This window comes from Gavia stellata, chromosome 5 (assembly GCF_030936135.1).
Source record: "Gavia stellata isolate bGavSte3 chromosome 5, bGavSte3.hap2, whole genome shotgun sequence".
Taxonomy (NCBI): Eukaryota; Metazoa; Chordata; class Aves; order Gaviiformes; family Gaviidae; genus Gavia; species Gavia stellata.
In genome coordinates, this window is record NC_082598.1 from 35,734,665 (window position 1) to 35,750,743 (window position 16,079).

The window sequence follows — 16,079 nt, forward strand, 5'->3', positions numbered from 1 at the left end:
TTTTGGTGCAGTCTTTGTAGGGAGGCAGATTCTCTTCCCTACTAGTTTTATACCAGTTCTTCTATTTTGCTGACTTTAGTCTATATTTTAGCAGATCATTAATCCTTCACAGATGTAATAAGAGCTTAATATGAGAAATCCTGTAAGACTTATTTAAACAACAATTTGTTCTACTTATAAATAAAGGATTGAAACTAATTACGGTATACAGATTCTTAGTTCTAAAAGAATCTAATATCAGCCTAGGCAGATGTCTTTCACTCGATGATTTAAGAATGACTAGACAGATGAAAGACTCTTCCTTTTATAAAGTAAGTATCAGTGGAAGCTTCTAATATTAAAACTAGCATTTTACAACAAAGCTTTTACATGAAAGCATTGAAATAGGTCAGTGATTTTTCCAGTGGTTGCAGTCCTTGAATTACAAAGTAATGTCATTCTAAGGGATGTGTTCTAATCCAGCCACCAGTTAATGAGTGAGGTGGGGGTTTTTTGCCCTGGATTGCTGTTTTAATGTTCCATTCCATTCTTTGTTCACAATCTGTAAGAAAAAATCCTGAAATGGCCATAATCCAGTTTCTGCCTGTGTGGTTTACTCTAAATCCATAATAATCACTCTCAAATTTAAAATTTGATACTGCAGTTTCTCCCACACATCTATTTTATAATAGAAGCAGTAGTCAAGACTTCAGCTGATTGTCACTGTAAGTCCCTGAAGTCAGTACCAGGACCATATCCCGTAGCACTTGGTAACTCCAGTGAGATAGGCTTGCCCAAGGAATGTTAAACTAACAGCAGCCTTGGAGAAATTTAAAAAATAAATAGTTTCTGCTATAAACAGTAGAAAGAAGCACATCAAATTAACAACTAAACAATAAAGAAATTAGCAAGAGTCAGGCAAGTAAGTGGCAAGTTTACATTCATCTGAATCTGAAGGAAAACTCAGGTTTAACTCTTCAGGAACTGAACAAAAATAATAAAAGAGCTAGGAAAAGCTTGATAATATTACTAAACTAGAAAACTTGTAAATACTGCCTTAGTTATGGGTGTTAGATCTGCTTCTCCACAGATGGTTTAAGTCTCAAAATCAGGTGTAGATTCAGACCTTGCAATGTATAATGCAGCCCAATCAACTGATTTCTGGAATAGGGTAAACAATAGTGCTCCTGCAGCACTATCTTATACTGACTTTACATCTGACCTATTTGCCTGCAAGTGACAGTAGTCTAGTAAATGGCCTCTGCTAAGGTCATAAGGTATGCAAGACTGTGAAGGGACAAGTTTATCCTCTTCCAGGATCCACCATGATCATGGAGCAACTAAGCCCAAAGTAACTGTCAGAGCTTATCTTACTGACATTGCTTTTCTTATTTCCCTTCTGAAATTGAGACAACAACAGCAAAACCTGGACAAGTCAGAAAACCTTAGGTTTTGATAATAACGCATTCATGTGAGACCTACCACTTTGGAAATTATTTTTAATTTTTTTAACCGGTGTCTAATTGTCCTCTCCATAAATAAAATCCCAATACCACTTAAAATGTCTGTGGGTTTGGAAGAGACAGTCAAGTTCCTTCCAGTGTTCTTGCAGTACTTTTTGAAACGCTTTGCAGTCTCCACCTGCTGTTCTGACACCACGCAGTGACTGCGTAGGTGATATTCTACCTCCAGTCAGGACTATAATTACTCACATGATGAGTTTAGACACTACTGTATATTCTCAGTAGTAGACTAAACAGGTATTAAACTAAGTTGAACTTCATTCTTGCCAAGCCAAACCATGAGCGAGCAAAACAGTCGGTTGTCATACACTGACCTCCGGATGGGGGTTGATAGAAATCTCAAATATCCAAGTCTCAGTTTGCAGCTGTCTTGCAGTGACAACTACTTTTTCTCAAACCCTTTGCTTGCTCAGACAAGCCTTCTACTTCATATGTCTCACCGAAACTTTGCGAATCCTCTAAAATGAAGATGAGCTTACATGTTACATACACAAAATTTCCTTCCCTTCAGTCAGAACATTTCTCTTCTACTGCATGTGTCCCATAGAATACGGATTATTTTAGGTGCTTCCTTGCAGACCTCTGTTTTTTTGATATAGGAATACAAAACCATAATGAAAATAAAAAGGATTGCTCTACTGTCTGATGATGATGAGCAGATAAATTAGTGCAGGAAATCAGAAGCACACACAGGTTTATTATCATGAAATATGGTCAAATAGAATACGTGTATCATTCTTACCATGGGTTTGGCAGGTGTATTGTAACGGCTGGCTGGAGTATATTCCCCTCCTTCTGACATCCTTACTATTTATAAGTAAATAAGATTATAATCTCCTGAAATAAAGTTTCTTATAAAGTATTCTTCGAAGTAAGGTAGTCATTATTATTCCAAATCTCCAGTGCTACAAAGTTCACCCGAAAACACCATCAGTGTCTTGCATTATATTATTTGGATTTTGGCAGTGTCATTAGAGATAGATCATAGAAATTAAATTATGTTAAGAATTTTAAATGGATTTTTGTAAGACAGACTTCTCAAGTTTAAATTCTCCCCTACTGTGATTATACTATCCTAACTACACACAACAGCCCATGATGGCTTTTTTTTTAGTTTCACTTTCAGGAATTACAGCCCCACCCCAGTTAATTTCCTTCACAGCCTTATGTCGACAGTTTAGCTTTGTAACAATATCGCCAAATCACGTCAGGAAGAGTAAAAATTTGAATATACACCATGCTCTGCTGTGCACTACTTCCAAAGAAAACTTTATTCCCTCTAATTCTATGCTAAGCAGCATAGTTACTGTCAAAAAGATTAATTTTGGCAGCAGGAAGTCTCTCTGTGCTTTTACATGGTTTACATTTCCAATGGAGAAAAGAGGACAAAATAAAATTTAAAATGTTTGCAAACAAGCATCTTTTAAATAATTCACATTCAAATGAAGCCATCTTTGCCCAATTTATTCTTTACATTCGTTTTTATTCCCTCCTGCTCTTCTGTGGCATTTGCCATCTTTAAATTTCAACTGAAATTTCTCATTCACTCTGTTGAGCTTTTCGAGCCTGTTTTGCAACTGGTTACATCCTGAGTAATTTGCTGTTATCCAGAAATTATGTAACCTTACCTGAAAAGATGTAATTTATGATATCAAGATTATTGCATGATAGAGACCCCAGCTCAGATCCTTGTGGCATTTCACTGGTAAAATCCCTCCGTTGTGAAAACCAATCATTCAGTCTTTGTTTTTGTTTCTTAGCAATTGGTAGCCAGAGAGAAATCCAATCCTGTTATTTCTCGACAGTTTTAATGTCTTTAAAAGTTGTTGGTAAATAGTCTTTTCCAAAGCTTTTTGGAAGGACTTATCAAATGGATCACCCTCAACCCCATGCTTATATGCTTAGCGACTCCTTGCATTTCTTCTTTCAATATTATATAGTATAATAGCTCAGGTTTGGATTGTTAATTGCACCTTAAGCATGACAAAATGAGTCACTGACAGCCTGTACAAGCAGTGTTTGCAGCTGGTCATATTTATACACTCTGAAAGTATACTTGTACTTACATTTGGTACAAAAGGAAGCACCACAGACATTGCATATTTTAATCTCGCATGCAGACCTCTCTGATAGTTATACCCAAATGTCATCTTTAAAGATGAATCAATCAGCCATAGGAGTTTCACTTCATTACTGGACCATTTGAACTGAGTATTTATACATGCAAACTTACGCATTTATGTATTCCTGTCTTTTTTTTACTTTTACGAAAAGAAGCCGTGGCTAAAAGTCTGATTTGATCTCATAGCCCTTGCTCAAGAATAAAAGAAACCAACAGCCCCTTGTTCACTATTCAGAAATAGCTACAATAAGGGGCCCATAATCCAGCCTTAGATTAACCTAAACAGGGTTCATCTGAGGCCCTACCCACCAGTACCCTGCCTTTTAGGACAAGAAATGTGTTTGGCATATAATGTCTACAGAAAAGTAATTATAGACAATTTTAAAATGAAACATTTTGGTATTTTTCATATACAGACTATAATTACTCCATACATCTAGTTGAATTAAAGTGTGTTAATCAAACAAAAAATGTTATTCTAGACTGCAAATAACACAGCTGGTGACATGGTGAAGCATTTCAAAGTATGATTATCACAGAAGGAACAGTGATACAAGGATGGAAAATGCATGATAAGAGCAAGAGAGGATACTAAGCATTGACTGCTTTTAAATTTATGAGCCCCGGAGCTGATGGAAAGAAAGCACCAACAAGCCCTTCACATCCATAGGCCATATTGCAGTTGGGTACAGCAGAGATTTTAGGATTAGATTGTTTAGCAGTGCCTGTTGGTTTCCCACACTTAATGTAAAGAAAAAGAAAAAGCTATTTAATCTTTCCTTTCTTTCCTTTTTGTTAGTGATGGTTCATCTCTTGCACTTTACATTTGAGTAGATATGTGATATTGTGAGTTTGTTTAATGAAAGTGCATGTGATATACAACAGTAGCTCCTGACAATGCATACTAACACATAAGCTGGCCAAGATTCAATTTTGTGGCCCTTTGCACCAGAGAATAAAGTTTATGATACAATATGAAAAATGTTGATTGAATATGCAGAGCTGTGAGCACCATCTGGTTGCCTTGTTTGCCTAACCTCATGGGTTTTTCACTACAGCTGCTAATTGCATTATGGTATTTTCATGATAGATCACTGCAGATGATATGTATATGTTACACTAAATAATACTGTCTTAAATTTGAGGCTTGGGCTTTCAATGCTGTATTTATGTCTCAAATGGAGAAGCATTAGATTTGAAATAAGGAGTGTGGCTCAGTGTAAGAGGCTCTAGTTTGCTGTCCTTATTATCTGAAAATTCTATAAAGTGGTAAATGTGAAACTTACAGCATTTTATTTGATGTAACAGCGACCATTCTCCAACACACTCTGAGCTGCCTCAAAAAGACTATTTATGTCTCAAATGGAGAAGCATTAGATTTGAAATAAGGAGTGTGGCTCAGTGTAAGAGGCTTTAGTTTGCTGTCCTTATTATCTGAAAATTCTATAAAGTGGTAAATGTGAAACTTACAGCATTTTATTTGATGTAACAGCTACCATTCTCCAACACACTCTGAGCTGCCTCAAAAAGACTAAGTGGAGGAGGCCTGTTTAAAAAAAAAATTGCCTTGAGCTTGCTTAAGGAATTCTTCAGAAGCATTAAATGAACAAAATGAGATTTTGTAGTTATTTTCAGACCATTTGTGAAGGTTTTATGAAGTTTGAAAGCTGAATTTGGCTCTCACAGTAGAGTAAGAGGCGTTAACTTTGCAAAAGGTTTGGACTGAAAGCACTGTGAAAAAATATGGTAGAGATGAACCACTCCCTGAGACTTAGCAAGAAAAAGAAAAAAAACACAGAAAAACCTGGTTTTTTTTAGAGGACTATATGTGAATTGTGCCCTCTTAGCCATAGAACCGGGGCCAAAAACCAGAAGCCTGACCTCTGAAGCCTCAAGGGATATAGAAGGAGGTTTTTACTTTTAGTGGGCATGGCAGTGTTGGGTTGATGGTTGGACCTGATGATATTACAGGTCTTTTCCAACCTTAATGATTCTGTGATTCTGTTAATTATTCAGTAAAAAATAAACAATGATATTACACTAATCTTTAAATAACACCTCACTATATGTCATGTAAAGGTCAAAATTATTGGATTATTCTTATGCTCTGCAGTTACACAGGAACTAGAAGGATAGTTCAGACCAAGGAATCCAAAAGTGCAGGCTGAGAAGTCTTTGTTCACAATTCACAAAATGGCTTTTTAATTGTGAATGTAGGTTGTTTTGAATTACCAGTAATAAATGTCAGCTGCATGAATTCTAGTCAGGCATGAACTAAGAAATTATTCTGATTCTCCCTTTCATAATGTTGTATAGTGAAGATACAACATGTCACATCATGTTGCATCTCTGTTTGGCCCCAGGGCACTGTACTGGGCTCAGGGGAGCTAGGTTCAATGGCTGGCTTAGACATAGCCTTATTGTGGTAGCTTGGTTAAATCTCTTAGTCAATTTTCTGGGAATTAAGCTCGTAAGTGTGTTTCAAAATCTGATCCTGTCTGTAAAATAAGAAGTAGAGAAATTCATATTTTCACAGAACCTGCAAAGTTAAGAATCTGTCAACATTTATGAGGTGCCAGAAGATATTGACCACAAAAAACCAAAACAGACAAAAACCACAAAGCCAAAAACCAGACAGACAGAAATAAATGTTTTGTTAGAAAGAGCTGGTGATAATTGTCAGATTCAGATGCTAAACACCAAGCCTAAATTTCCAACTCTCTTATTTGCCACCTCAATGTGCTTTGGAAGTCATTTCACTGGACTCTGCCTCAGCTATCCCATCTGGAAAATATTATCAATCTCTTTTTGAAGCATTTTGAGATCTATTAAGGAAATGGTGTAATAACAGATTTAGTTGCTGTTCTCACTGAACCCAAACCTAAAGAGGACATATAAGCTGCTTGGCAGGAACAGCATTGGAGTATTTTTCCTATGAGTTGCTACTAAGTACAAGGTGTAGGGTTTTTGTCCTATTGAAGTATCATGGACAAATCCACAGATCCCAATCATTAGCATCAGTCAGATGCTAGGAATAAAAAGAGGTGCCTACGTACAACTCTCAGAAGAACTTTTGATTTTTTCCTCTTCTGATACAATGAATTTCACAGAATGTCTTCCCAAAGTACAGGTTGATGAGGGACACCCACTTCAGTCTTGCTGATATGACTTAGTTGCAAGGCTGGAAAACACATATGAAAAATAACCTGTCCTTCTAAAAGGAGATATATTCTAGCTTTCCTTACTTCTAATTTATGATCTCCAACTCCCAACAAATATATCTGACCTGAAATCCTTACCCCAGGGAAGCCAATGTCAGATCTTGTAGTGACGTTAATCACGACATCATGAGCCACTGTAAATAACCTACATATGCCAGTCAATCTCTCTCACCTCTTCCAGAATTCTTAAGGGCATATTCCAGTTTATATCTACTTAACGTTCAGACTTACAATTGACTTAATTTTTTCTCTTTCAGTGCTAATGTTTTTTGTAGTGTCCTCAAAATTGTTCTTTTTTTTTTATTTTGAACAGCTATTACCTGTTCAAAGACACTTTTTTATTGACATTCTGTGAATAGCTTAATTAAAATGTTGTGCTGTTTCATGCATGCCAGAAACACTACAGGCTTGGAGTAGAAACAATTCTAAGTAGAGACTTGGTTGTCATTCACACAAGTATAAGTTAATCAAGTGAGATGCAACCCTCATTCATTCAGTTTATCAACACAAAGAGGAGACTCATGTCATTTTCTTATTCCTCCCCATTTCTGGCATACTATTGTTGGTGTTTCTAAGATGTAAATTGAAGTATGCAATTTTTTCAACGTACAGATGTCTAGATGAAGATGTTTAACTCTACTCCCTGAATAGCAGGCTGTCATACCAAAGAGGGAATGACAATTTGAACCGACCATTTTTTTCCCAACTGAACCATATAAACGTATCATTTTAAAATGCTAGCAAGACTCCAATGCTATCAGGAAGGAATCTCAAACACCAGATTAAAAGAATTAGCGGGGGAATAAAACTAGCAAAAAGCCGCTGACCCTTCTCCTATGAATAGATTCACATAGCTAAGTATACATGTAGTTGCTTTCAAAAAATTCTACAAGCAATGATCTAGACTGCAAGGAACAAATGGGAGAAGCAGCTTCTTTATCATTCATAAAGGACAAATACCATCTTTGTTCACAGGTATAACAGGAAGCAGAGATTCAGCTCTGCACCCCTTTCCTTTTGAGCATAATTTAATAGACTATATATTTCCACTGTGCTTAAGTATGGAGCTAAAAACCAGTACTGCTTCTGCATACAGAAAAGCTCCTGGGTGTATTAGTACCTTGTCTAGATCAAGTGCTGCATATCACTGCACTTGAATTCTCTTTATTATGCTGAAATAACAGCCTGTCTCCATCAGGCAAGAATGATTTTTGGTTTTTTTAATTTGTTTCAAATTAAGATTCATTTACTCCACCTGAGATCTAAAAGAAACCAGGACAAAATAATATTCAATTTCCTTCTAACATTTACTCATTTGCAAACAGGTACTACAAATGGCCATTCTGAAGTTGTTCATCTTTATAAACATGCAACTCTTTCCTGTGCAGTATCAACAGCCTTTGGAGTCACTCAGAGAAAATGAAACTTAATCAGACCAGATAACTCAACAGATTTGTCCAGAAAACAGTTGCTTTTATTTTGTAAACATCACCTTTTGCTTTAAATGGTAGTTCTCAGATTTACAGAAGCCCAGATCAGAAAGGGTCTGTAATACCTGCACAAAGAGCCACTGCATATGTGCAGACCAGCTTGCTGTCTTGTGCAACAAATGCCACTGTCAAAGCAAATGTGAGAACTGAATACGCCAGCAGCTGAGAGACTCCGTAAATTCAAACCATCCTGAGTCTGACCTACTGGGCTTCCGTAACTCACACCTGCATCCAGCAACTTGAACTGGTGTAGGAACATCTGTTTTGAAAAGAATAATTTTTTTTTTAACTATAAGGAATTACTAAGTTTTTTACTACACTATCAAGGTGCCATTACCATGTTGTTCTTTAGCTTCAGGGTTTGTATTTCTAATAAACTTACATGCGATATAAATTTTCAAGATAAGTACTTCAACAGGCAGTAAGGAATTTAGTCATTTAGAAGTGGGGCACTTTTGAACTTACCATGTCCATCTGAATGAATGTCTGCAGGAGCTTTGTATCACACTGACTTCAGTGGCTCCAGCCCACAGCCTCTTAGAACTCGTTCTTTTTCAAAACTGTACTCCCTAAATGGTTTCTAGAGGGGGAAAAAAGAAAAAAGAGTGACCGCAGATGTCAACTACTGCATTGTGAGAAACCAAACTTAAATTTGTTCATCTTTTTTAAACATAAAAGGGGTAGTTGCTATCTCTTACTAATCTAAGACTAGAGGAATTGAAGCCCAATTATTCTTTAAAATAAGATAACAAAAGTACCAAAAATAACAGAAGTTATTTTAGAGTTTATCAACATGAGCAGGAATATATTCCTTTTAATTAGCACTTCTGGAGAGATGAACAGAGCAAAGCATCCACAGGAACAAGGTTATCAAACTGTACACTAGAAGTGAAGCATCCGCCTGAGCTCAGGAGCATATGATATGGCTGAACTTGGTGACAGAAGAATTCTGCAAGCAACAGGTATTCTCGTTTTGAGTTAAATCTGCAGGTATAACCTGTTGTGATGGTGAGGTGTGTGTGGAGTATGGAGAGAAGACCAGGAGAAGGATCAATTTTTGACTCATAGTACAGACCACCAAGCCCAGTTGTTTCCCAGATCTCTATTCTTGGCTCAGTCATTATTTCTACAGAAATAAATTCGGCTATTTTTAGAGAGTGTAAGAAAAAATAATTTCACTGAGGAAAAAAAAATTGAAGCTAAATAATATCATGTCCTTGACATTTCTAGATGAGCATACCTACTGTGTCATGCTGGTTACTCCTGCAGACACCTGCACTCCACTGTGAGACTGTTCTCTGTTGACCTCGTGAAGAACACTATTTCCCAATATCTCCTAGCTTTGTTCTATCTGCTGCTCTTTCAAAAGTTGAAGTTAAATTCTTAAAAATCTGAATATTACCACATAATGTTGTCTGTAAAGAGTATAAGATAGATACCTTTTCTATGAAAGGAACACAAACAAAATAAAAAGTTCCATTCGGGTGCCTCTTGGGGATCCCAAGTTAACACACTGAGAAGCTGACCTACTGATCCATGAAACAGCATCTCTGTCTTCCCTATTGATGGAGATACATGTCACACACCATGGAAACAGATCTCTCTCACTGCTATGTCAAGTGTTGAAAACAGTTTAAAAAACTGTGTCTAAGCTGTGGATGCTGAAGCTTTCCCAGCTACTGGAGATCGGTGCCTTTGTCAGCTGTATCACAACCAGAGGCTTGTGAAAAAAGAAAAGGGTGAGCAGGTAATGGTATATAGAAAATAAACACAAGGAAGAAACAGAGCAGGTAGAACAGAGAGAAAAATTGGTAGGCAGACCTGAATAAGAATGATATATAAAAAAATGGATCGCAATGAATGATGGGGACTTTTTATTTGTTCCTTTTTATCTATGACTTTGGGAAAACAGTACAATCTTGCTTCTTGCTTCTCCTCCATCTAAACAGCAGAATTCCTGTATTCTCAAAACATCTGACACTCTGTATGCCTTCAATGTAGACCAGAAGCACTCATATAACTCTTCTGTTAAAATTAATATGTAATAAGAAAAAGCTATCAAAATTTCAGATGCATTAAAAAAAAAACCCCATCATGTTCCAGCTACAAAACAAGCATGTCTAAAAGTATCAATAAAGAGCATTTACTGAGAAATTTTCAATATCATGACCTTCTCTTAGAAACTGCCAGTTTCCCAGGACCAGAACTTTTCACAGGAAAATTCTAACATTCATTAACATTTTGTTAAGACTCTTGGTTCCAGTATGGAATTTCTGCTTGACTATGAGAAACAGAATAGTACCCAGACTGGCTGTTCTCTAAAGTAAAGGCTATTTACTTCTCTGTAACAGCCTTGCTCTGGGTAGCTCACAGGCACACTCCTTCCTAGTCTCACCTGATACGGAATCAAAAAGTTTCACTGCATGAAACAACGCATCCTCTAGTAGGAACAGATATAGCTGCGTGTCTAGAGACTAAAGAGAGAAAACAGCCTGTCAGCAAGTAGATTCAATCCACAACTTAATCACTATTTACATATAAGAATAGGCCTAGACTTAGCAATTCACTTGAAACTAATCTGATGAGCTCTAAGCAAACCAATGTGTCTTCATAGAGCAAAGGCAAAATCCAAATTTGTGTGCAAAAGCCATACAGCTGAGTGACAGTATCCTGTCTCCAGTTACAAAGCTGGCTCATGGAACATCCTTCACCTACCTTAAGTGAGCATCCCTTGCATTAATTTTGTCATCGGATTCCTGAATTCTTTAAAAGGCAATAACAGAAAAATTGATGACTTTTAAAAAAATCTAATTACCAGAGAATTCTGACATGCCAAATAGGTAGTGAGTCTGGCCATAGGTAATGTTTCTATTTCAGATTTGCCTGGGAAACATATACGTAATTGTAGTTAAATCATTTATTTATATCCTTGTCTCATGCTAAATGTAGTAAAAGAGCAGGTAAGATCTCTATAGTAACTGCTAATTCTAACAGAAAACACCAGACAGTCTAAAGCCCAGCAGACTTTTACCCATTAGGGCTCTATTTTTATATATAATACTTGTGCAGTGTTAAAATTCAGACCCATTAAACCAGAGCATACATGCCAAGGCAAGAGATGAGTATTTAAATTAAAATCCAGTTTTAAAATGAGATCTTCTTGTTCAAAGTCATTATGACATCTCTGAGGTTTTAACTGTATGGTATTATTGTAGGCTATATTTCACTCCTGTTAAGAAAATTGAATTTAAAACCACTTAGCATAGCAAATAGTGAATGACAGCAGTTAAATAATGTTTCTTCTCACTTCTTTCCTGTAGTGAAGTGTGTCGTGATTGTACATAGAACTATATACCACAGAGTTTCAGATATAGAAAAAAAAAAACTTTTACAGAAGATGGGACACACATGTACATATTTATACAGCTGTACCTCTGTTCTTAGAAGTCTTATAATTCTGTGCATGAAGTAGGCACACAAGTAGTGAAAAAGGCAGGTCAATTTACATTGTAATTATTGAAAACAAAGATACAGCTTTAAGAACATAACTTTATTCAGAGATTGCACTTCAAAAATATTTGCCTGCTTAAGTTGCTGTTGTCATTGTTGTTATTATAAGTAGTATTATTATTACATTTTCAGCACAGCTCTGTGTCTCTGTTTCCATCTTCTGGTACTTGTATTAAAAGCTTATAGAAAAGAAGCAGAATACTAGATGCACATGGAAAGACTAGCAGGTGCTGGCTTTCACCCTCGGGAATATTGAGTTATTCCATACAAGTTGTTCATCTCAGAATTGTGACACAAGGAAGAAAAAACAACAGAAAATCCACCTCAGAATCCTGAGGGGGCTGTCCTAAAGATGCAGCACAAATTACTCACAGCCATGCAGTAAGTGGGAGATTGAGCAACACTCCTGGTATTTGCTCATAGACTGGGAGAATTGGCAGGGGCCTGACCGCTCCCCATCGTGGAGTTGAGTCCTCACCTTTTGGGACTGTGGAGTTGAATGTCTTAGCACTTTACCCCTAAAACCTCTTCTACTGGTTATTCCTCCATGGGTTTGCTGATAAAAGCAGTGATACATTCCTATGCACATTCTTAAACAACAGGTAGTAAATATAAGGGACCCTAGAGAGAGGTGATCAGAGCACTCCCAAATTTGTCCCAACAAATCTGTCGCCTGAGGCAGTTAGTCAATATACAGCAACATGGCTTGAATCCAGATCCCCCACTGTATATCAGAACTTCACCTTTAAATGAAATTACAGTAGTGTCCTATTAAACAATTTGCATTTAAAAGGGATTTGGGTGTAAAAATCTACTCTATTTCATCTTTTTACAGAGGTCCCCAAATGGAATGGTGAACATCGTTAATTGCAGTTTGGACAACAAGTAATACAGCCTGTTTATCAAATTAATTATTTTTTAGAAATAAAGTGCAACTGTAATAATACTTTCAGCTAAAGGTTGTAAGGCATTAAGAAGATAGCATCTAAGGACGTCAGTCAAGTTGTCCTCGGTGATTTCAGCTCTATGACACAGTCCAGAACACCTGAGTCACAAGAAGTCCAGCCTGGGACAAGTCAGACTCCCTCTTCTGTTTTCCAGCCCTTCAAACTCTGTTCCTCAGGCACTCTTTCATCATCAAGGAGAGCAGGGCAGAGGGGAGGCAAGGAAAAGCATCACCAAGTTTTCCCTTTACATTTTCATGGAAAATCAGCCACTGTTTAGGTCAAAAGAGACTCGGATCTCTGCAGAATGGTGAATAACGTGTATGGGATGAGGGATGTTATATGCAAGTTCTTCACTCATACATCAGTGCAATCCCATTGACTTCAGCCAAGGTGCTGCATTTGAAGCAAAAGGATTTTTCAAGTTATTCAATAGTCACACAGCATGTGTTGGTATTTATGCTCATCTCCAGAAGGAATATTTTCCCTTGTTAGTGTAGCTGCACAGCATGAAATAAGCCTTCCTTGCACTTCTCTGCAGAGGTGCACCATTTTCAGCTTACATAAACTAGGGCTTCTTGTACTCTTGACAGTGTGTACCCTAATAGACTTTCATGTCTAAGGTGTAAGTACTGTAAGAGCAAGGCAGGTATTGTTAATTGAAAATGAAAGTATGCTCAGTTATTTAGAAATTAAAGTCTTTGTACTTCTGTTAAAAAAAAAAAAAACAGTTTTTAAGGCACCTCTGTTTGCAGTAATGGCAAAAAACCTCGAAATTTGTTCTGAAAATACCCTCTCTTTCCTCTCATTCTTATACGCTCAGATGCACATGCAAGCACCTGTCCTCTTTTTCTCCTCCCATTGAAAAATAAAAAACATGGGAGAGGGTGAAAGACAAAGAACACAGAACCAACTATTTTGTTTCCATATTCATAAAAGGGGTCTTTTTTTAAGAAATCTGCTTTCAAGTTTTCACCCTAAGAACTGCTACCAGTTCTAGTTGTTACCTAGAATTTACAACGTGTCATACATTTTTTAAAGTGACATTTGGGTGTCCTCACAGATGAAAACTTCACCTTGCCATTCCATTTTTAGGAAAGATTAAAGTCCAGCATATTACATAATTATTCCATAAAACTGTAACCAAAATAACCAAATTGTCTGAACATTTTTGGACACTTGAAGATAAAGTGGTTTTACCCACTACCAATTTATGATCTTCGTGGCAGCTGACACCTTTTGACAGGGTTCATTAAGGTACATACACTTCCAGACCACCTAATTCACTACAGAAAATCAGTTGGGCAAATAAATTATTTCTTCCTATTCTCTCAAGTTTTCTTTTTGGTACTATATTTTATAAAATGTTAAAAACTTTAAATAACCCAAAACCTTAGCTTTAATACCTAAACTAGGTAATAATCTGAGAGCCTGTGGTGATTATGGCAGTGGCATTATGATACCAGATAAAGCATAAGTATTAATTCAATTCCTATTTTTGTCTTGTAATCAAGATATTATACACTCACCAACATGAAAGATTTATAAACCTGCATCAAGCTATGTATAAGTATAAATCTATCCACATTCATAAACATCTACACCATTCTGTCCATATTCTCAGTTGATTTGAAGTTAAACAAGTCCATCAGAGGGTATAGATATGGCTCCTTTGTATCTATTTTGCTATCTTATTCTATCATTAATTAAACAGAAAAACCCAAGGTTTGTAACATTCAAGGAATAAGCAGAACCATCAGATATCATTATCTTTTATATAGCAGGATTCCTTGAGGCTTTTCAACATAAAAAAAAAATCACTACTTTTCCAGTAAAATGATTGAATATTCATCCTGATAACAACTGTATTCTATTACATAGAGAGCAGCATATGGTAAGTATTTATACAAGGTATTCAGCCAGATGCACACCAACATTCACTAATAAAAGCTAAATTAACACAGCATCTGACGAGACCTTTGCCCAGCATGCCAGGCTTATGCCAGGCAGAATCTGAGATACTACTGCAGCATCCAAGCTTATCTAGCATTTACCCAGCCACCTATTGGTTCCAGCCTTCAAAAGAACAATAAGGTGAAACTGCGCATACCACCAAGGATCAGGGAGCCACTTAAAAGCTTCTGTGGTCTGATATCACAGGCAAGAAAAATAATCTAGACCCATATCTGCACTAGCAAAGCAGTTGAAAACAGGGTATGGTATAGCTCATTGTTGTTCAAGTTTTTTTCCTTCCTATAAATGGAGGGGATGTTGACAATTAAGCCTTAACTAGGTATTTCAAAATTTCTACCACAAAACCTTCAGCAAAAATATAAAAATGTTGGAAGAAGTCTGATGAGAATTTTTTTATTTTACCAAAGACAGGAACAATGAGCTTTTGATACTGACAGCCTCAGAAAAAAATTCACTAAATCAAGGTAGTAGACAGAGTGCTTTGGCCTATAATGATTTTTACCAAATTTTTTGGTAAAATTTTAAATCTTAAATGATTTCTAGTTCATAAAGATGTCTTATGACATCACCTCTACTACAGAGATGAGTGCCTCCATCTTCCTGTTTTAGAATTCAGGACTTGTATGAGATTTTATGCAATATTAAAAATGTCATTAAGACATTTCTTGCCCTTCACTATTGCTCTGCTTTTCATTTGTCCTGATCTGATTTAAAGGAAGACCATATGATCATAGGATATTACAGATTGGAAGGGACCTCAAGAGGTCTGTAGTTCAACAACTTGCTCAAGGCAGGGCCAGCTATGGGATCAAGTTGGGATGCTTAGAGCCTTATCCAGTCTGGTCTTGAAAATCTCCAAGAATAAGGACAGCACAAACTCTCCGGGCACCCTGCTCCACTGCCTGACTATCCTCATGGTGAAAAAGTTTCTCTCATCCTCCCACAGTGAAGATCCTGACTCCATCTTCTTGATAACCTCTCCATGGGTACTAGGGGGATGCTGTTAGATACCCCCAAAGCCACCTCTTCTCTGAGACGAGCAAGTCCCCATCCATCAGCCCTTCTTCATAGGGAAAACGCTCCAATCCCCAACCGTCCCAGTGGCCCTCTGCTGAACTCACTCCCATTTTACATGTCTCTTATATGGGCCCAAAACTGGATGCAATATGTTAGATGTGTGCTTCTACCAAGCACTATGAAAAAGGGGTTAATCCCTTCCCTCCAGTCACTGGCCATGCTCTTGCTCATACAGCCCAGGAGGTTGTTAGCCTTCTCTGCAGCCAGTGCACACTGCAGGCTCACATTCAGCTCGCTGC